We start from the raw sequence: 22663 nt of genomic DNA, 5'->3' as shown, positions 1-22663 counted from the left end.
AAGTGCTGGACAGGCCACAAGTGCATCGTGATGCCCAATCGCACACACATCCACTCATTTAGAGATGCCAGTTAACCCGACCTGTACGTTTTTGGGGACATGAGAGCGGGTAAACACCGCATGGACGGTCACCGGGCATGCTGCCCACTCAAGTGAATAATTACAGTACTGCAAGAAAGAACCCCCCCCCCCCCCACATCTGAATCTCCACTGTTTTGGAGTATTTTACATAATAGATGGCCTCAGATATTTGGACAGAATGCAAAATTAGAGAAAGTTGAGCCTGAGTGAGCCCATCAGGTAAGAAATAAGAGGAGACCTCAATGCACTTTCAGTTTATAAATCAAGACGTTCCTTATTCAGGAAACACTCCATAGTCCATGTGAAAAAATAATTGCCCCCAAACTTTAAACACTCAGTTACAGCAACCTAAATGCTTTCCTCCCATTTGATCTCAGTCTCAATTCCCAATGTGAGATGAGCACTGCTGGTACTTTTGGACTGCAGACGTTTCCGACTTGCTGTTCTGCTATGAATTCCGTTTCTCTTTTATGATGGGAGTCATGAGGAGTGACATTAGAAACATAAGAAATGTAGCAAATGAGAGGAGAGCATTCAGTCCATCAAACCCCTTTGTTTAGCCAATAGCCAAGCTGTCCAGGTGTCTTTTCCAGATTCTTCTTGAAGGTTCTCAAGGTTTCGGCTTCAACTCCATGTCTCGGAGTCTGTCGTGGGAAAAACTAATTCTAAACTAAGGCTGTCATGGAGCTCAGATGAAAATGCAGAACATTTTATTTGTGCAAGCAAGCAAACAATTCCTCTGCACTTATACTTTCACCTCATCTAATACATCACGTTATCTGACTCTTAATATGCACAACTTTATTACCTCCTCCGATCAACTAACGCCCCCATTACTTTGACTCATGTCGATTCTCCTGTTACTCTGAACACTGTTTCGATAAGAGGGAGGTTTAGCGGATTGTCCCATTGATCTTAACACCGCTTCATAGGAGGTGTTTGTGGGCTTTCTGGAAGGGGGCTTTGTCACTCAATTACCTCATTCTCACTTTAGAAAAGGATGTTGGTAGCTTCTCTAAGACGAGGCAGAGACCTCATGTGCTTTCAGCTTTAAGCTACATTTAGTTAACCCTCGACTTACATTCAGCCCTTTTCTTTATGTATAATAATTCATTCTGTTATGGTTTCATCTATATATTGTGATGTGTGAGTCCCTGTCTTGCACCCCAAAACATGAGGCTGAGTCTCAGTACTTTAGCTAAACCAGCTTTATTCAACTTGAAACAGGAACAGCAGGGTTACTTATTGTAGCGGGATCTGCCACTCTCTCCTATACGCAGACACAGCAAACAGGCAGGGTCAGGGACAAGTAATCCTGTTCCCTGAATTGACAATCTTCATTGCATCACCCATTGACGACTGGCAGTTAAAGCGCAAATGCGATCGGCTCGGATTTTCTTTTACTGTGAGCTGCTGCAGCACTGGGAGCCTACGATTGCCCTGGCAACTGATAGGCTGTCTGCCATGGACACAGGCGATCAGGTTTTGGGACGCTCTTTGGTGTTGGGGAAATCCCAAAAGAGTTTAGAAACCTTACCTTTACAATATATATATATAATATATACAGTGGACCCTTGACTTACGAACTCAATTGGTTCGCGAGGGCTGGTTGTAACTCAAGTTGGTTGTAAGTCAAGACTTTTTCCCATAAGAAATAATGGAAATACCCATAATGCGTTATGAACCTCCCACAGCAACACTTACTTATTAACCTTTTCATAATAAAAAAGGGTTGTATAATGTGCATAATTTACCAAAACACCAATAATTTTTCTAATGTACTAACCAAAACGTTATATAAAGTGCCTAGCCTATCAGAAACAACAATTTCATACTGTATTCACCATTTAATTTGACATCTTTGGCTTGCAGGAAGGGAGGAGGAGAAGGAGGAGAATGAAATGGAAGGTGGTTATTGTTTGGAAGGAGCTTCCTTATACAAATCTTTTCTTTGTAAAATTGTCGAGATGGTGGATTTCAACATGCTGTACATATTAGCGAGATCGGTCACCTGAACACCACTCTCATATTTCCGCACAATTTCCTTCTTCGTTTCGATTGTGATTGCTTTCTTTACCTTCGTTACCTTCTCTTCCTTCCTTAGCAATTATCAAAATAAATTATATAAATCACTGCACTGACCGAAACTACGTCCACAAACACACGTATCTGGGCTCCGACTGACGCTTACAAATGCTCTTGGCTGTTTCTTTACAATCGCGCAAGCGGATACACGTGACCGCATTCAGGTCGTAACGCAAGATGTTGGTCGTAAATCAAAACAAAAATTTTGGTCGTAAATCAAGTTGTTCGCATGTCAGGCTGGTCGTATATCAAGGGTCAACTGTATATATATATATAGTCAGAAATACAACTATAAGACATTGAGAAGGTTTGGGGCAGCCACCCGTATAATTGTTCCCAGCTCGAAAACTCATTCAAAAACAAAGACATGTTCATTCAACTGAGTCCAAAACAAAACTGATTCTCTTGAGACAAGATGGCAGCGTTAAAGGCCAGTAAAGGAAGTGATGTCATCAATACCGGAACCGGAAGTGACGTCATTGGCTGCCCCAGAGCCGGGCAGGATTTTCCTAGAATGGTCTGCAAAAGATCGAGAGGGAAAATTAGTGCACTTCGCCACCCCCTGGTCTGGCATGGAATCACATGTATTTAAGCCCTTTAGTTGTCTCTTAAACACACGTGTGTGACAATATATATATATATATATATATATATATATAAATCTTATATATAAACGTCCAAGTGTGGAATTGTGAGTGTTTGTCCGGCCTGGAAGTGAGAGGTGGAGTCAGGGTAAGAGCTCCGCCTCCACGAAAACAGAAAACTTGCTTAGCCGCTAATAACACAAGCGAGGCTAGCACATCAGCAAAACAAAACCTCAGAAGAAAGACAAAGTTGCTTAGTCTCTAACATCGGCAAAACATACCGGTATCCCTTTTACTTTTCCTCCCACTGCTAATGCACAGAAGATGCGAGCACATCAGCAAAATGAAACCGACATCCACAGTCGTTCCTTTCAATTACCTGACATCTCTACATTTCAGTTTTTTTTTTCTGATGATTTCAATAGTTTGTAGGAACCCAGGCTTTTAAAGGCTTACACGGTTAGTATATATATATATATATATATATAATATATATATATTCTAGCTGTCTTCCGCGACTCTGCCTATGTAGTAGTGAAACGGGACAAACTTTAAAAATCAATAAATAAATGAAAAAAAAAATGTAATTCTGGCCAAGCGGAAGGTAAGTACGCTCCAACATAAAACGCTGCCACTGTATCTGATCGTGTTCAGCTCTGAGGGGACTGCATCTGCCACATGGGGAGAAAAGCAGCCAATCACTAGGGCCCTGCCTGCCTCCCCAGTCCTGTGGTCCCGCTCTTCGGCCTGCAGCCTCTGTCTCGGATTAGCGCGGATATATCACTCCTGCAAGTGAATTTTGATTCTTAGCACGATGAGACATGTTCGCAAAATCAACCGGAATGTTCAGGCAAATTCTAGAAAAAAGCCCGATCTAAATCCGTTAAGTAGTTCTCTCATTCGCTAGATAAGCGGAGGTAACGTACATGCCCCGAGGTGCGTGAGTGAGGAGGGCCCCGCACCCCTCCTATTGGCCCACTGTTTGTCTCCTGGATTTGCGCAAATAAATCGGTACCACAGGTGAACTGTGATACTTAGCACGTTGAGAGAAGTCACAAAATCAGCTACGTTAAGTAGTTCTCTCATGAAAAGCGGACAGACAGACAGATGTTGGATTTTATATATAGATATAGCTATATATACTGCTCAAAAAATGAAGGAGTCATGTAATCATCACAGTCTAAGTCCAAGTCATTTAAGCTTCAGCGATATCAGTGTGTCCAGTTAGGAAGTCTAAGCCATTGTGAATCAACTGCACCTGCTTTGGTACAAATAAAAGTGATAACAGGTGCACAGGAGAGGCAGCAGCAAGACACCCCCAAAAACAAAATGGTGGCCACAGACTGCTGCTCTCTCCTGATCCTTCCTGACTGATTCTTCTCCAGTTTTGCATTTTGCTACTGTCCTTGCCACTACAAGTAGCATGAGGTGCTAACTGCAGCACATTCAGGTTACATAGGTAGTTAAGCTCCTCCAGGATGGCACATCCATTTGTGACATCACAAGAAGGTCTCAAGAGCGTGGAGGAGATACCAGGAGACAGGCCGTTACACAAGGAGATCTTGACAGAGCTGTAGGAGGGCATCAACCCAACAGCAGGACTGGTATCTGCTTCTTAGTGCGAGGAGGAACAAGAGGAGCAGTGCCAGAGCCCTGCAAAATGACCTCCAGCTGGCTACTGACATGCATGTTTCTCACCAAACTGTCATAAACAGACTCCATGAGTGTGTGGCAAGAGAGCTCAACCTCCTGTAGTGATCACCGTGAAGCTCGATTGGCATTTGCAGAAAATGCAAGTCCTCATCTTAGTGAGGACGTCTGGCTTCGCCTGGAAAGCATTAGGGAGTGAGGCCTTATTTCAGGAGTGTGTTACAGACCACCCGATGCAGACAGTAATTTCAACACACATCTTTTGAGTAATATTAAAAAGGCACGTTTTCAGGGGGATACTATAGTCGTGGGGGACTTTAATGATCTGAATATTAGCTGAGATAACCTTGTTAATGGTGGAGTTTAGTTTAGATTGTTGCTGTCCATCGTTAATGCTGGGACCTTCCTGAGCTTTGGCAGCCGTCTCTCAGTACTGCATTGTTCTTCTGCTTGCTGTGAACTTATTGTAAAATTTGATCCTCTTCCGTACGATTTTGTTTTTTTGATTCTTTTGTAAAGCACTTCACGATGATGCAGGCGGTCGACAGCATTACATAAAATAAAGAGTGACTAATATTATTACACATTAGAGCACATGTCGTGGATGGAACACGTGAGGAATGGAATGTTTCCTACCCAGTTTTTAATGCATAATGTTTGATTTTCTTTATATTTGAGCACGGCAGTAAACATAAAAGAGCCATGCTAGCCAATTCTGAAACCACTTAATGATGAAACATAAATCCTGACAAACATTAAAGTGTCATTCTTTAGTTGCAATAAGAAGAGATTTCTGCTGTGTTGTTGCAATAGAGAAAGGGGTAAAAGACATATGGAGTGCCACTTAATGGCTCCTCAGTCAGCCCACTCCCTAAAAGCCCCCCGAGGCACACGGATGGGAGGTGATTTAACGTAAAGGTACAGACGGCGATGCTTTCAAATCATTCAGAGAGACTTTCTGAAACCTGCTTAACCCATTCCTTTGTCGTTGTGGGCTTGAGCCCAATCGGCCTACCCAGAGAAACGTACAGAATCTGGACGTATGCTGCCTATAAAGGGTCCACTGCCTTAGAGCTTTTGACATTTTATTTTTATACAACGTGGAACCACAGTGGATTTGATTGGGCTTTTTTGACACAGGTCAGCAGAAAAAAAACGGAAAAATTGAAAACAGACTTCTGCAAAGTGGGCGAAATTCAATAGAAATATAAAACACAAAATATTCGAATCTCAAAAGTTCACCCACTTCAAGTCAGGGTTTAGTAGATGGCAGCCATGATAGCCTTGAGTCTGTGTGCTCAGCTCTCTGTCATTGTCCCCATTCTTCTTTGCCATACTGTCCAGGCTCTGTCAGGTGTCATGGTGGTTGGGAGTGGACAGCCTTTGTCAAGCCCAGCCACAAATTCTCCATTGGATTGAGATCTGGACTCTGACATGGCCACTCCAGGGCCTTCACATCATTGTCTTGAAGCCATTCCTGGGTTGCTTTGGCTTTCTGCTTCTACCAAGATGCAGCTTTCTTTCAGGCTTCTCCAAGAGTTTGCCCGTATTTTGCTGCCTTTGTTTTGCCCTCACAGGCCTTCCAGTGCCAGCCGTAGAGAAGCATTTCCACATCCTGATGCGGCCATCACCAGGCTTCACAGTGGATGTGGGAGAGGATGAAGACAAAGCCGATGGCGGTCAGCAACAACGCTGCACACCCTCCTCTCTGTGACACACTGGCATGGGGGACTTGTAGTCGAGTGTAAAGAAACTCCTTCATACCTCCAGGACTTTTGTAATGCCCCCTTATCTTCAGCCAAGGCACAAGATGTCTTCTGCTTTCTAATTCCTGTGTATGAGGGGCATAGATGTTGTTGTTTGCTATATTATTTCTGTATTAGGCTTCTGTAAATACTAAATGGCCCTAAGGGAGAAATAATTTTATTTTTTTTTTCTCCAGCCGTCTGGAGTTTTTTTGTTTTTTCTGTCCTCCCTGGCCATCGGACCTTACTTTTATTCTATGTTAATTAGTGTTCTCTTATTTTAATTCCTTGTCTTTTTTCTCTTTGCATTATTAGTATGAAAATGTGCTATATAAATAAATGTTGTTGTTGTTGTCCACATTCGACTTATACGACCGACATTATAAAATACCAGAAATTATACGGTAAAATCAAGTCCCCACTTATCCACGGGAGAACTTAAACGAGAGTATATACGGTATGTGTTTATTTAATATTCCTCCATACTATTCAGGTGGTGCTGGCCTAAATGGCTACTGAAACTTGCATTATAATTTTTGGTTTTACTTCAGCCATGCAAGACATTTGCAAAACAAATGCTGTACGCTGCTGTGTTGTGTTGCTAAAACTGAGAGTGACAGAAGTCCACACAGCTGACATTATGCCCAGCAAACTGCAGGGTGGGCACTGATCTGCGTTTTCCTTTAAGTAATACATCACCATACTGCTCTGCCAGACAGAAAAACACAAAGCTGAAGTCAGACCAGGTGCCAACACAATATTATATATATACAGTCCATCTGGAAAGTATTCCCAGCGCTTCATCACTTTGTCCACATTTTGTTATCTTACAGCCTTATTCCATAATGGATTAAATTCATTTTTTTCCTCAGAATTCTACACACAACACCCCATAATGACAACGTGAAAAAAGTTTCCTTATGATTTTTGCAAATTTACTAAAAATAAAAAAATTGAGAAAGCACATGTACATAAGTATTCACAGCCTTTGCCATGAAGCTCCAAATTGAGCTCAGGTGCATCCTGTTTCCCCTGATCATCCTTGAGATGTTTCTGCAGCTTCATTGGAGTCCACCTGTGGTAAATTCAGTTGACTGGACATGATTTGGAAAGGCACACACCTGTGTATATAAGGTCCCACAGTTGACAGTTCATGTCAGAGCACAAACCAAGCATGAAGTCAAAGGAATTGTCTGTAGACCTCTGAGACAGGATTGTCTCAATTTACAAATCTGGGGAAGGTTACAGAATAATTTCTGCTGCTTTGAAGGTCCCAATGAGCACAGTGGCCTCCATCATCCGTAAGTGGAAGAAGTTCGAAACCACCAGGACTCTTCCTAGAGCTGGCCGGCCATCTAAACTGAGCGGTCAGGGGAGAAGGGCCTTAGTCAGGGAGGTGACCAAGAACCTGATGGTCACTCTGTCAGAGCTCCAGAGATCCACTGTGGAGAAAGGAGAACCTTCCAGAAGGACAACCATCTCTGCAGCAATCCACCAATCAGGCCTGTATGGTAGAGTGGCCAGACGGAAGCCACTCCTTAGTAAAAGGCACATGGCAACTTGCCTGGAGTTTGCCAAAAGGCACCTGAAGGACTCTCAGACCATGAGAAAGAAAATTCTCTGGTCTGATGAGACAAAGATTGAACTCTTTGGTGTGAATGCCAGGCGTCACGTTTGGAGGAAACCAGGCACCGCTCATCACCAGGCCAATACCATCCCTACTGTGAAGCATGGTGGTGGCAGCATCATGCCGTGGGGAACTGGGAGACTAGTCAGGATAAAGGGAAAGATGACTGCAGCAATGTACAGAGACATCCTGGATGAAAACCTGCTCCAGAGCGCTCTTGACCTCAGACTGGGGCGACGGTTCATCTTTCAGCAGAACAACGACCCTAAGCACACAGCCAAGATGTCAAAGGAGTGGCTTCAGGACAACTCTGTGAATGTCCTTGAGTGGCCCAGCCAGAGCCCAGACTTAAATCTGCTTGAACATCTCTGGAGAGATCTTAAAATGGCTGTGCACCGACGCTTCCCATCCAACCTGATGGAGCTTGAGAGGTGCTGCAAAGAGGAATGGGCCAAACTGGCCAAGGATAGGTGTGCCAAGCTTGTGGCATCATATTCAACAAGACTTGAGGCTGGAATTGCTGCAAAGGTGCATCGACAAAGTATTGAGCAAAGGCTGTGAGTACTTATGTACATGGGATAAATCAGTTTTTTTATGTTTAATAAATTTGCAAAAATCTCAAGTAAACTTTTTTCATGTTGTCATTATGGGGTGTTGTGTGTAGAATTCTGAGGAAAAAAATGAATTGAATCCATTTTGGAATAAGGCTGTAACATAACAAAATGTGGAAAAAGTGATGAAGCGCTGGGAATACTTTCCGGATGCACTGTATAATATATATATATATTTTTTTTAATTTTAACCGTAATTCCCTAATCCTGGGCTCTTCATGAGGCTGGCTACAATAAGATAATTTTATATCGGATATAATTTATTAATCCCAGGAGGGAAATTGTTTCTTTGCATGACATGGTCAGTATGATGTTTCATGCCCGAGGTGGATCAATTAACCAACAGGGAGTAAAAACAAAGTAGCACTGGGAACTGGCAGTGCATACTGGGTAGGTCGGGTAGTCAAGTCAGCTGAGTATTCACGAAGTCACCTGAGACCTCCTCCAGTCCTCCGCCACCTCGATGTCGCTCCCAGGACAGAATTGGTAGTCTAACCACAAGCATTGCAGTTTTGTCACTGCAAGTCGATGTGTGAGCCGACACACCATGAAAGAACTGCAGCACAAAGCACAACGGTGACCGTGTTGCTAGAGACACAAAGGCTGCTGGTGGCGGCGGCTCAGCACTTTCAGCTTGTTGTAGTCTTCTGTGTGCCGTGCGTCCCAATCTGACTCCTCTCTCTGAAGAGAAGCGCTGATCCTGTACGTGTAATCCTGCACCATTAGCTTGTGTGAACACAGTAAGAAGACTGCAGGGATGATGCGGGCTTTCTTTCTCTAAAAGAACAAGTCTCCATTTAATTAACCACTGAAGGTTATCTTTTAGCATAATGGTGACATAAATCTGAATTTTAGATGGAAAAATGAGTGCTGTAAAATAACACAAATGGGCACAATGTCACAGCTTACACCACAGACAGCGAGGTGAGGGTCATGTGTCTAATGCACACAATATGATGTGACGTGATTCACGGCCACCGACTCATCCACTAGTCCGAGTGTACTGGCACAGACTGGTCCTCTAAAACGGTATAATAGCAGCCTTACAATATAATCAAACATTATTTATAGTATATTCAATGTGACCTGTTGGGGGAGCCACTGAGTCCCAAAAACTCACCAATACACCAACAAATATAAACTCAAATGAAGATTTAGTAGAACACAAATCTGCACAGTTTCACAGCACAATTCTTCCTTTCTCTACCTTCTTGTTTCTCTTTCCTCCTGGTGATTTTTGTCCACTGCCTCCGAACTCTGACCAGCCATACATGAAATTCAACGTTTTTTTATGCCAGAACCCGGGATCACTTCTGGTGTCACGACACTATTGGCAGATGGAAGCTCCCTGAAGCGAGGACACTTTGTCCCTACAGCTCCCCCTGGTGGCATGGATATAACACTGCAGTGATGCACTACCGGACTACAATTCCCAGCCTGCCCTGCAGGCATCCACATAGGGACCGTCGTCCAAGAGGACTACCACCTGTTGTGTTGGGGAGGTAAATAGTCCCTCTGTTCTTCCAAGAAACTGGCCTCCTGGCTGGATAATAATCCATGACCTACCCCAGCCAGAGTGCCAGTCATGCCTGCTGTCCATTACATCAGTTACAGGCCCCCTAGCATTTATACTACAAAAGCTCTTTGAACCATAATTTGAATGTTAGCACATCAACTCCGAGGGGTCCCACACTCTCCCCAAGGGTCCTGTGGTTAGGTGCGTCGTGAACGTTATGTTATGCATGGGTTGTCAAACGGTGAGTCGTGGCACACTGGTGCGCCGCCGTTCACGGCTTGGGGCATAAACTTTAGATACTCCAAGGGGGACCAAACCACAATTACACGAAGAGTAAGTTCAAAGGGGAAATCGAGAATCTCGAAAAATCGGGAGAGCTCTCCCCGTGACTTTCTCGTATACTCAGATATGGGAATGGATATTTGGGGAGTAAACCTCAAGACAATGATTATATTTTTATATTATGTACATTAAAGAACCATCGACATCAAATGAGTAATATATTCGAACAATTATTATAAAAGTAAAGTTGAATAAATCGGACTCTGTAGCTGCATGAATAAAAAAAAATTTGACTATGTGTTCGGGTAAAGTTCCACTTCTGGTTAGCGGAAACAGCTCCAGAGTTAATAGAAATCTACGTTTTGTACCTCATACTTGTATGTAAAATTTGCTTGACCGAAGTGAAAGTGAATTCAAGTTATCGTGTTTACATACTGTGGCGGATGGCCGGGGTCCTTACGGCTGGGACACCCGATTATGGAAGGACCAGGGGAGAGAGAGAGTACGAACCGACAGAGGCAGCCCCCTTGGTTTCCAGCGGGGCCACGGGTCATGAGCATTGGGAGCTCAACCCTGCTGGGGCCCATGGCCACCTCCAGGGGGCGTATGGATGTTTTCAGGGCCCTATTTGACTGCACTTTGGCAGCACCTGGAATTGGAAGCTTGCTGGGCACCTGGAGTCCTTCTGGGTGCTCTATAAAGATTCAAGAGTGTTTATTGTCATTTCATCCATATACAGTAGTACAGCATACCGTGAAACGAAACAACGTTCCTCCAGGACCATGGTGCTACATAAAACACAGGACAATGCACATAACATAAAAGACACATAATATATAACAAGGTGCATGTGAGTCAAATGTGCAACCATGTGCAACACTGCAGAACAGAACACATATATCAGATATCAGACCGGTCCATGAGTGTTCAGGAGTCTGACTGTTCCACATTCTGGTGGTGAGGGCCTGATTGCTTCGGTACCTTTTTCCCAATGGCAGGAGTGTAAACGGTGAATGTGAAGGGTGTGTTGGGTGGCTTTGCGGATGTCCATAATGGAGGGAAGAGAAACACCGATGATCTTCTCTGCTGTCTTCACTATCTGTTGTAGGGCTTTGCGATTCCTGACCGTGCAATTTCCAAACCAGACAGTGATGCAGTTGCTCAGGATGCTCTCTGTGGTTCCTCTGTAGAATGTTGTTAGAGTAGCTGGTGGAAGATGGGCTTTTCTCAGCCTATGCAGGAAGTAGAGCTTCTAAAGAGCTGGTGTTGTGGGACCAGGTGAGGTTCTCTGCCAGGTGGATACCCAGGAATTTGGTGCTGTTGACGACCTCCACAGTTGAGCTGTCAATGTTCAGTAGCAGATGGTCACTCTTAGTCTTCCTAAAGTCCACAATCATCTCCTTTGTGTTGTAAAAACAAGGGGCCAGTCGCCAGAAGTCAACAGCCACAGTCGGGGGGGAAGAGGACAAAGCCCGAGGAGAAGTGTAGCTGGAAGGACTGCGGCAAAGAAGGGACTGGGTTGTGCTGTATGCCTTCTGAACTGTTAATAAATTATGTGCTGTGTGTGCTAAACTTGTCTCTGTGCCGTCCCGTGTCGGGTTAGGGTGCCTGTTCACACCCCCGGGCTTCACAACACACACACACAGACACATAGACATAATTCCAAAAATGGCTCTTTGGGATCTAAAATGAGATTCATGAAAATGTTGACATTGAATTTTTGCCTATACTTCGTATACAAGTAAAAAAGGGAAACCACACGGCTTGGTGAACTGCAGACATTATGGAGACACGTCCCGTACACATCCTCCCAAACACCCTATCCATCCCCACTGTTACAGAGTAACTCCAAAGGAGGATCGAAACTCAATTGAGGACACCTTAGCTTTGTGCGTCATGACTGTTACAGAGAGAAACCCCAATGAGGACCACCCCAACTCCCTACGTGGAAAAAATCTGTCAAACTTTCTGCAGTGTGGCGCAAACAGAACAGAACCACTGTAATGAGGTGACACCAGCTAGAGGGGACAGTTCAAACATTATGAAGCCAGGGGGTCAGTGGGAATTTTTCCATTATTTGCTTCAACATCGTTTTGCTACCAGAACCGAGGTGTGACAGCAGCTCTCGGTGCCAAAGTCCAAATTTTAGTGTTGATCCGACACCAGCGTAGTGGGCCGCCATCGTCGGGGATGTGAGACGAAATCGGAAATCCATGACAAGTTAATACAAATAAACGCTCAGGGGTTAGAAACTCAACAAACTGAACTGATCAAGTGTCATTTATAATGGGTGCAAAAAATTTACATGGAGTAGAGAAAGGCTAAGCGGAAACTCGACTTGGACCTGTCATGGCGTATGAGGTAGATGGACAGAGTCCACGGTGTCAACTGAGCTTTAGGTTAACTTAGCCCATTGTGAAAAAATAAAAAGGCCTCTCCGACCTGATGCATTGTCTTCCATATTTTATTTGCTGATTCAGTGAGGGCACGGTGGCGCAGTGGGTAGCGCTGCTGCCTCGCAGTTAGGAGACCCGGGTTCACTTCCCGGGTCCTCCCTGCGTGGAGTTTGCTTGTTCTCCCCGTGTCTGCGTCCACAGTCCAAAGACATGCAGGTTAGGTGGATTGGCGATCCTAAATTGTCCCTAGTCTGTGTGCTTGGTGTGTTTGTGTGTGTCCTGCGGTGGGTTGGTGCCCTGCCCGGGATTGGTTCCTACCTTGCGCCCTGTGTTGGCTGGGATTGGCTCCAGCAGACCCCTGTGACCCTGTGTTCGGATTCAGCGGGTTGAAAAATGGATGGATGGATGGATGGATGATTCAGTCAGATGAGAGGAACGTCTCCAGTCAGTCTCGCGTGTAACGGAATGCTTCATTTAGGACGTAATTGGATTCTGAGTGTGCCGTTTTATCGAGATCCTGTTTGGATTATTTTATTGTAATAATAAATGGTTTATAGAACTGACCTGAGAAATCTGAAAGCTTCTAAATCACATAGAGACGGCATTTGCAGGAAGAGACGCAGCAGCTCCACAGCCAACGTGGCCGGAAAGAGCGTCGGCAATGGCGAGGAGGGCCTGCGCTGTCTGGAGGCTGATGGGAGTCGCATTAATGAGAGCTGCTGAATCCCCCGAAGGGCTCCGCTCTGCAGACAGACACTGCGGGTCAGGAGGATGGATGACGCGGCCCTGAAGCCGTTTGCCTGCGTATCAAATCTGCCGATTAGGGAACCTTGGGAGTGGAGGGGGACAGAGCTTCAGGGTCCCGAATCTCCTGCCTTGCAATTGAACCTGATAAATACGGTCTGCCATTCTTTGGACAAAAAACATCGCTTTAGACGTCTACAGAACACAAATAACGCGTGGCTTCTGGCTGAAATGTGGCCTGACCTCGTTTGAAGAGTGACACCGGCTAGCTGTGACGTCACCAAAATGAATTGTAGTGCCACCTCATAGAAATGTAACCAAACTTACCAAGATGTTCATGCAGAACGGTCCATTCTTTGCTTTGTTGTATTTTTTAAATCGTTACCATTGCATTTATAAATGTTTTGTAAAACTTGTGCTGGGGGCTCGCGGTGAAAGGCTGTGTTTGAATTAAAAGCCGATTGAATTATCGTCACTTTAACGGCCATTTTCCCGGGTTTACAAAGTGAAAAAGGGAAGGATGACAACATGTAAAAATGTTGGGAGCTCCAGCTGGGAAGACTGCAAGGACCAGGGAAGTCATTAGGGGGGGGGGTCCATTTGAGGGTCTTGGAGCGAGGCTGCAGTCTGCTCTGTTGGTAGGCTCCTGTGGGCGGAGTCAAAGATGGGGGCGGAAGTGACGTGCGCCTCGTGTTCCTCTACCTTACGGCAGGAAGCAGGAAGTGAGTGAACAAATGTTCCACCGCTCCACTAAGACCCAGGTGTGCCCTTTAAAATGGTGGCCTTAGGAGACTGCGTGTGTGTGTGACATCGGGTTAGCCCATCACTGCCCAACGATTTTTGCCCCCGGTCTCTACAATTGTTTAGGGTAAAACTCATCCGTCATATTGTCTGACACTGCCTCACTCTGGATTACTCGAATGGGTTGAGGTGGTGGGCTCCTTTTTTGGGTACCGCTGGTGTGCCCTGCCCAGGATTTGTTCCTGCCTTGTACCCAGTGCTAGCATTATGATGATAGCTTTTTAATTTTATCACCTCTAAATCACTAAAGTGGTTAACAAAGACCCCACTGGACCCACACAAACTGCAGAAGAGGAGGTTCATAAAATTGAAATCCTTTTTAAATACTGTTGTGCTCCTTAAGTGGTCCGTAGCCTTTACCTAAATCATTTTAGAAAGTCATCTGCATCACAATCTGTGGCCACTTTATTAGGTCCGGCCATCCAGTCGTCTCCCCAACACCTTTGGGGGCTCCAATTCAACAAGGTGCAGGCGAGCGCACACTGAAGATAACAAGTAAAGAAGACGAGCCGAAGCACTGCAACAATTAAAGATGTAGCCATCCACAATTCCCACCCATAATGCCTCGGACTAGGACACATTTCTCCTTGATTTGCCCCTCTGCTCTACAGTTTAATGACAAATCACACAGTTCAGACGTTGTGAGTAAAGTGCACACTGCAGACGTTCATTTAGGGGGATTTGCACACTTGTTGGTCACACAACACTTTTTCGTAACAGCCCCCCCATTTCAGGGCACCATAATGTCTGGGACGATTGGCATCACAGGTGTTTGTGATTCCTCAGGTGGGTTTCGTGGCTTCACGAGAGACCTCAGCCTGCTTCTATCCCTTGGAGTCTGTAGTCGCCATTGTTCAACATGACAACTAGAGCTGTGCCAATAAAAGACAAAGAAGCCATCAAGAGGCTAAAAAACGAGAATCAAACCATCAAAGTCATCGAGAAAACATTAGGATGACGTAAGTGAACTGTCTGGAGTATCATGAAGTACCGGTGAGCTCAGAAATCACAAAGGAACTGCTGGGCCAAGGAAGACCACCATTGCTAATAACAGAAGAATCCTCACTCTGGTCAAGAAGAAGCCCCAAACACCTGTGTGACAGACCAGTAACAGACCTCAGGGTGCCGATGTGTGTGTGTGTGTGTGTGTGTGTCAGAGACAACTATCAGCTGAAGACTCCATGAGCAGAAATCCAGAGGCCACACTGTGAGATGAACACCACAAAAACAGGGGGACCAGATGACAGTTTGTGACAAAGGACTTCAAAGAGCCTGTGGAATTCTAGGATAAGGTCTTGTGGGCCGATGAGACAAAGAGGAACCTGCGTCAAAGTGATGATGGTGACTGCAAAGATCTGCAAAGCAGACCACCTCCTCTGTTAAACATGGCGGTGCTGGGGGTGTTGTTATGGCTTGGGCATGTATGGCTGGCACAGGTCCTGGCACACTTCTCTTCAATGACGATGGAGCTGCTGACATCAGTGGCCCAATGAAATGTGAGGTGTGTAGAAACATCAAGTCCAGTCAAGACCTCCAAATTCAGGGGGACGGCGTTTCACCTTCCAACAAGATAATGAGCCAAATACACCGCTGAGGCAGCACAGTAAAGCTAAAAAAATGGAAAATTCTGGAATGGCCAAGTGAGTCACCCGATTTCAGTCTAACTGAGCAGGCCTTCCATAAGCCGAAGAGAAAACTGAAGGGGACAAGCCCCCCGAAACAAGCAGGAGCTGAAGACGGCTTGGCAGAGAAGCCCCTCAGCACCTGCTGATATCGACGAATGGCAGACTTGAAGCAGTCAGTGCATGCTGGGATAGGTGACAAATGGTTTAACAGACCTGACATGGCTGTGTCTCAAACATTCTGGTGCCACTGCTGAAATGGGGGGGCCGTGTAGAAAAAGCGTTGTGTGACCAAAATATGTGTCAATCCCCTTCAATAAAAGGCCGCAATGTTGCACTTTCATTGCGATGTCTGAATAGTTTGATTTGTAATTTTAAATTGTGGAACAGAAGAAGGGAAATCCGGGAGAAATGTGTCACCATCCCAAACATTATGGGGGACGCGCTGTAGTTCAGTGGGCTTACTTTTCAAACTGTTCCATGTCTTTTGTGTTAATTTTCCAGGAAACAACTCAGGTGGCCGATGTCACTCAAAAGACGAAACTGTGACTCGGGATTTCAGACTTTTTGCAGCTGGTGACAAAGTAGAGTAGCCTCCACCTTTCGGGACTAACTGTCCCTTCTTCAGGGCACAACAGTGTCGCCCTTCACAGGACAACAGCAAACTACTTCAGTGTCACCGCCATGAACGTGGTCACTGGGAGATAATGGCTTAAATAGCCAGAGCATCTGGAAAAGCAGAATATAAATGATGATGATGAAGATGATGGCGAGGATGATCCTAAAAACTAGGATAGAAAAGCAATACAATGACAGTGCTTGCTACGTTCAAATAAAACTTGCCAATCCCAGTTGTGACATTTCTGGTGTCACACCTTTCATCAGTCTGTGCCCCCACTCCTCGTCTACCACAATGTTGAGTTGCTGGTGAACTGGGGCAGCAAGTACCGCCACACTCTAAATGTCAAAAAGACCAAAGAAATGATATTTGACTGTAAGAGTTTTACATGTGTACGTTCATCCATTGTTCTTGTGGAGGATGAGGTAGAGGTACTAACTGAATCTAAATGATTAAAAATATGTACTGTGTGGCAGATGGCCGAGACCCATGCCTGGCCCGGATGCCCCTTTGACACTAGATCTGGGGGAACACTTGGTGGCAGCCCCCGAGTTGCATCGGGGTCACTATCCTGGAACACTGCAGCTCATCCCTGTTGGGTTCCATGACCCCCACCAGGGGGAGCTGCAAGGCTTCCAGAGCCCATGCGGGACGTAATGCAGCCCCACCCGGAAGTGCAGCCTATAAAGGGAGCCAGCGGCCACTACTCAGGGTGCCAGAGTCGGAGGAGAAGGGGGACAAAGCTGCCTGGGAGGAGTGGAGGGAGGAAGAGGAGTGATTTTTGCAGTGTTTTTGGGTTGTCTGTTGTGTGTCTTTTTGGGGACCATGTTGTGTCTGTGGGTACAAGGAAGGCGTATCCCACAGACGAAGAACAAATACATATTTTTGTAGATTTTCACCTGTGCCTTCGGTGTCAGTCTGTGTTGGATCGGCGCCAACCAAGCGCTTCTGCCACAACTGAAATACAGTGCATCCGGAAAGTATTCCCAGCGCATCACTTTCTCCACATTTTGTTATGTTACAGCCTTATTCCATAATGGATTCAATTCATTTTTTTCCTCAGAATTCTACACACAACACCCCATAATGACAACGTAAAAAAAGTTTATTTGAAATTTTTGCAAATTTATTAAAAATAAAAAAACTGAGAAATCCCATGTACATAAGTATTCACAGCCTTTGCTCAATACTTTGTCGATGCCCCTTTGGCAGCAATTCCAGCCTCAAGTCTTTTTGAATATGATGCCACAAGCTTGGCACACCTATCCTTGGCGAGTTTCACCCATTCCTCTTTGCAGCACCAGGTTGGATGGGAAGCGTCAGTGCACAGCCATTTTAAGATCTCTCCAGAGATGTTCAATGGGATTCAAGTCTGGGCTCTGGCTGGGCCACTCAAGGACATTCACAGAGTTGTCCTGAAGCCACTCCTTTGATATCTTGGCTGTGTCCTTAGGGTCGTTGTCCTGCTGAAAGATGAACCGTCGCCCCAGTCTGAGGTCAAGAGCGCTCTGGAGCAGGTTTTCATCCAGGATGTCTCTGTACATTGCTGCAGTCATCTTTCCCTTTATCCTGACTAGTCTCCCAGATCCCCACAGCATGATGCTGCCACCACCATGCTTCACTGTAGGGATGGTATTGGCCTGGTGATGAGCGGTGCCTGGTTTCCTCCAAACGTGACGCCTGGCATTCACACCAAAGAGTTCAATCTTTGTCTCATCAGACCAGAGAATTTTCAATCTCATGGTCTGAGAGTCCTTCAGGTGCCTCCTGGTAAACTCCAGGTGGGCTGCCATGTGCCTTTTACTAAGGAGTGGCATCCGTCTGGCCACTCTACCATACAGGCCTGATTGGTGGATTGCTGCAGAGATGGTTGTCCTTCTGGAAGGTTGTCCTCTCTCCACAGAGGACCTCTGGAGCTCTGACAGAGTGACCATCAGGTTCTTGGTCACCTCCCTGACTAAGGCCCTTCTCCCCTGATCGCTCAGTTTAGATGGCTGGCCAGTTCTAGGAAGAGTCCTGGAGGTTTCGAACTTCTTCCACTTACGGATGATGGAGGCCACTGTGCTCATTGGGACCTTCAAAGCAGCAGACATTTTTCTGTAAGCTTCCCCAGATTTGTGCCTCGAGACAATCCTGTCTCAGAGGTCTACAGACAATTCCTTTGACTTCATGCTTGGTTTGTGCTCTGACATGAACTGTCAACTGTGGGACCTTCTATAGACAGGTGTGTGCCTTTCCAAATCATGTCCAGTCAACTGAATTTACCACAGGTGGACTCCAATGAAGCTGCAGAAACATCTCAAGGATGGTCAGGGGAAACAGGAGGCACCTGAGCTCAATTCAGAGCTTCATGGCAAAGGCTGGGAATACTTATGGACATGTGCTTTCTCAATTTTTTAAATTTTTAATAAATTTGCAAAAACCTCAAGTAAACTTTTTTTACGTTGTCATTATGGGGTGTTGTGTGTACAATTCTGACGAAAAAAATTAATTTAATCCATTTTGGAATAAGGCTGTAACATAACAAAATGTGGAAAAAGTGATGCGCTGTGAATACTTTCTAGATGCACTGTACAAATATTAAAAATATCAACTCTGAATGCAATCCATGCTTATGTCTCCCCCATTGAGTGGACATTTTAAAGTGGACAGGGATCTCCTGTTGTCTTTTATCACAGTGTGTCTCATGATCTGGGCTGAATTTTAGGGTCTCTTTTTCTATATTAGACATCATTTGGCGTTGTTAGGGTCAGATTCTGCGTTTCTAGGGGCGTGGTCTCTGGGGTTGTGACCTCGACTTCATTGGCACAACGAGATAAAAGGTCAGCTTTTGCGCCAAGCCTTTAGCCAGTCTGCAGATAAGAATCTCCATCTTTGCTAGTGGTACCTGTGTCTTGCCTGGTTTTGACTTCTTTCCTGGTTTTTGACTTTGCCTCTCGTCTGCTCAGTCCATTTGTATTTTGTTTTTTCATCTCATAAAATTAGCTCTCTGTCTCCTGCCGAGTCAGGACCGTCTGGATCCTGTCTGCCACCAAATTTAGCTTCATTGCTTGCTTTGGTCCAATAAACCAAAATGTAAAAAGCTCCAGCAGATTACAAAAACATGCTGGTGAAGTGATGTTGTTTGTGATTTGTTAAGTGTGTGTCACAGTGTGACGGAACTGGAAGTCATCTCAAGTGATGACAGCCAGGCTTTAGACACAGAACAGTAAATCGGGGCGGAGAGGTGCTTTAAAAACCCCACACAAATTGCTCCAGAAATTCCTTTCTTTCCCAGTACCATACGCCTTTTTAATAAGGAATAGCAGAGATTGTAAAGAATTCCAGAATTGCTGAGCTATCAGGTGTTTTTAGGGTAAAGCCATGTCATCAAGCTGCTAGAAGCAGTGAATAGGTAATCTGTTTTTCAAAAGATGTCAATGTTTTACGATTTCTGTGCAAGTTATAACCCGTCTCGTCTCTGTCTGATTCTTTTATTTCTTTTCTGCCCGTTATTGGCTGCAACTGAGAAGGTAACTTTTCATGTTTTCATGTACAGTAAAAATGACAAAAACCGTGAAGCTGGCTAGGCATGTGACGGGAAGTGGAGCCCTCTAGTGGCCGAAGCGCCGCAGTGTTGAACACAAATTGGGAACGTGAAGGCTGCGACAGAAGAACTCAATAGACGAACTACTGCAGGAGGGGAAAGCTCGAGTTGTAAATGTAAAATTGTGTGAGGGACAAGATGACAGCAGCGCAACGAATCTCAAGAGTCGTGTAGAAGTCACCCCATAACTGACAGAGTCACCAAAGAGTGACACTTGACAAAGGGAAAAGGGGCCAATAGTTTTAAGAAGTTGTGTCGTGAGTGATGGAGTTTAGAAAACAAAAGCAACAACGATTGCGTTGTACCTGTCCAGTTTAGTAAAGTACGGCGTGACGGCTGTGCCCAGAGAAAGGCGCTATAAAAAAAAACATTACGTTGCTTGGAAACTCCTCAGCAGTGACTCGCTATGTGGATATCGTTTATCCTCGTAGTACGGAAAAGCCTTTGCATATTTAAGAGCTTTGGGGCGCATAAAGCCGCTTTATTAACTAGAACATCGTGCGACCCTAAGCAAGCCCTGAAACCCGTGCGTAAAAGTAAGAATAAGCACGTGTGATGTGCAAGTTGCTTTTTAGATAGATAGATAATTTATTAATCCCAATGGGAAATTCACATTCTTCAGCAGCAGCATACTGATACAATAAATAATATTAAATTAAATTACGCCCCTCCAGGCTTATACAGATACAAGGCAGTATCCAGGCACTCGCCCACACCGACTCACGGTGGACCAGTCCCCTGTCGTACCAGGCAGTCGCTGGTAAAGGTGGGCACACATGAAGAAGGCTCATGGGCAGACACGACGATGATTCAGCGACTGCCGTTAGCTATTGTCCCCATGCCAGTGCCCCGTAAACACGCACGCTCGGTTGTTCGTTCGTCTTTTTTTCTTCCGAGAATCACCCACCTGTCAGCAAAACTGCCCGCCTGTGTCTAATGGAAGGTGCTAACAGATCCAAACCTGCACGACACTCGTGCGCCGCCAGTCTGTAGGAGGGGCCGAAGCTTAAATACTGCAGGGGCATGAATGTGGGGGGGGTGGGGTCTGGCCGCCAATCTAGTTCAAAAGGATTTTCATTGGCTGGTCGCCGTTAAATCTTCTCGTGAGACTGTGGAGTTTGCCGGGCTCAGTAGGCTCAGTGACGATCGCGATTGGATACATGTAACTTACAACGGTCTGGGCGGAGTTAAACACCACGCCCAGAGTTCAGTAAACAGACTGACCGGCTTTGAAGGCGGGTTGTTGTGGCGCCTGGGCGGCAGTTCGGTGTGTTTGCACCGGCTGAGAGTCCGCAGGGCTCTCGGTTAAGTGAGAAGTAGGGGGTCTTTAAGTAAAGTAAAATCGGCTTCATACAGAAATCAGTGTTACAAAAGGGTTTGATAAGGTATTGTCGGTGAATGTGTAGTTAGTTGGAGGATCTCCTAGGTTTTCGTTTGAGCATGGCAAAGTTGCTATATATATATATATAATGTATTATTACGGGAGGCAGAAGGTTACGTCCAAGTGCTTTTCTCAGGGTGCTGATTCACCAGAATGCTGCTTCTCGATCGAGCCATCTTTGTTGTGGCGATCCGTCGTATGCAATGTCTCTGGAAGAGGAAAGTGCGCCATCGTTTGGTGTAAAGGTGAATCGCAGCCCACATTTTCTCCTCAACTTCGGAAATTTAAGAAAACCCGGAAAATTCCACAGAAAAGTGAAAGTAAACTCATTCGACGAATTTAACACAAGGGCACAGAAAACCATGAAAATATAACGAGGTCTCCAGTGTTGCATGTTTCAGGCTGGTCCTTGTGAAATACTGAAATGGCTGCAGTCCCTTTTTCACTGTTTTATTTACCATTGTATTAATGTTATCGAATAGGGAGGGACGCCAGCATTGCCAGACACGCACACACTCACAGAACTATCGAGTACAGAAAACCTGAATATTTGGAGAAACAAGACTCCACAATTCAACAAGGCGCAGCAAAAAATCATAATCACTATAATTCTTATATTTTTACCTTTTGCTTGTAGTGGTTTGATGTTTCCAAAAATTGCACCCGAGCCTGAACCGAAGTCCAGGTGATGCGTATGTGTCGTTTTGGTGTTAGCAGGGCTGTGCTCACTTAGCGATCATTGAACAGCCGCCCAACCCCAAGACAAGGATAGTTAAAAGTAAGCGAGCAGAGAAAAGAGCTCGTGAAAGCCGCGGGCATGCGACGAGTGTGGTGTTTGAACGAGGCACGTCAGAGTTAGGCTTTCCGTACATATATACCGGTGTTAAACACAGTAGCCGGTGAATATCTTAGGAATCCTTATGATTGCAGGTGCGTTGCGTTTGATTTCACATCTTTAGAAGCGGTCTGTGCTGTACCCATGAGCCTCTGCGTGGCTGTTTTGAATATTCCCCCCTGATTGGGTTAGCACCGTGCTTTACGTTTTCAAAGGGGCGGTGCTCTCACGGCCTTTCCGGGATGGGCGGATTTCTCTCGCGGTGACAGCCGCTGAAAATAAAACAAAAGGCGTCAGTTTGAAGAATCTTTACAATGCTGGCGCCGTCTGTAGCTTTGTGTTTCAGTGTAACGACTCATAATCGAAGATGTCTGTTACAGTAACTCACTAGTATTGATGTACTTCATATTTGCACAATTATGCATGCCGTTAATGAAAGTAAAATGAAAATGGACATGAGCTTTCACGTGTGACTGATTTGGAACCTGTAGATATGCC

General features: G+C 45.2%; 1 protein-coding gene and 1 non-coding gene across 31 annotated transcripts in view; one reads left to right on the top strand and one right to left on the bottom strand.

Moving 5' to 3' along the window:
- Positions 1–22663, top strand: part of clasp1a (cytoplasmic linker associated protein 1a) — a 991009-nt gene that overhangs the window by 80646 nt on the left and 887700 nt on the right. The gene's annotated exons all lie outside the window — the stretch shown is intronic.
- Positions 21977–22103, bottom strand: LOC114656829 (U4atac minor spliceosomal RNA). The gene has a single exon (XR_003717116.1). It is a non-coding gene; the product is annotated as a U4atac minor spliceosomal RNA (small nuclear RNA).

Source organism: Erpetoichthys calabaricus, chromosome 8, assembly GCF_900747795.2.
Source record: "Erpetoichthys calabaricus chromosome 8, fErpCal1.3, whole genome shotgun sequence".
NCBI classification, from domain to species: Eukaryota; Metazoa; Chordata; class Cladistia; order Polypteriformes; family Polypteridae; genus Erpetoichthys; species Erpetoichthys calabaricus.
This window is presented reverse-complemented; position numbering and strand designations above follow the sequence as displayed.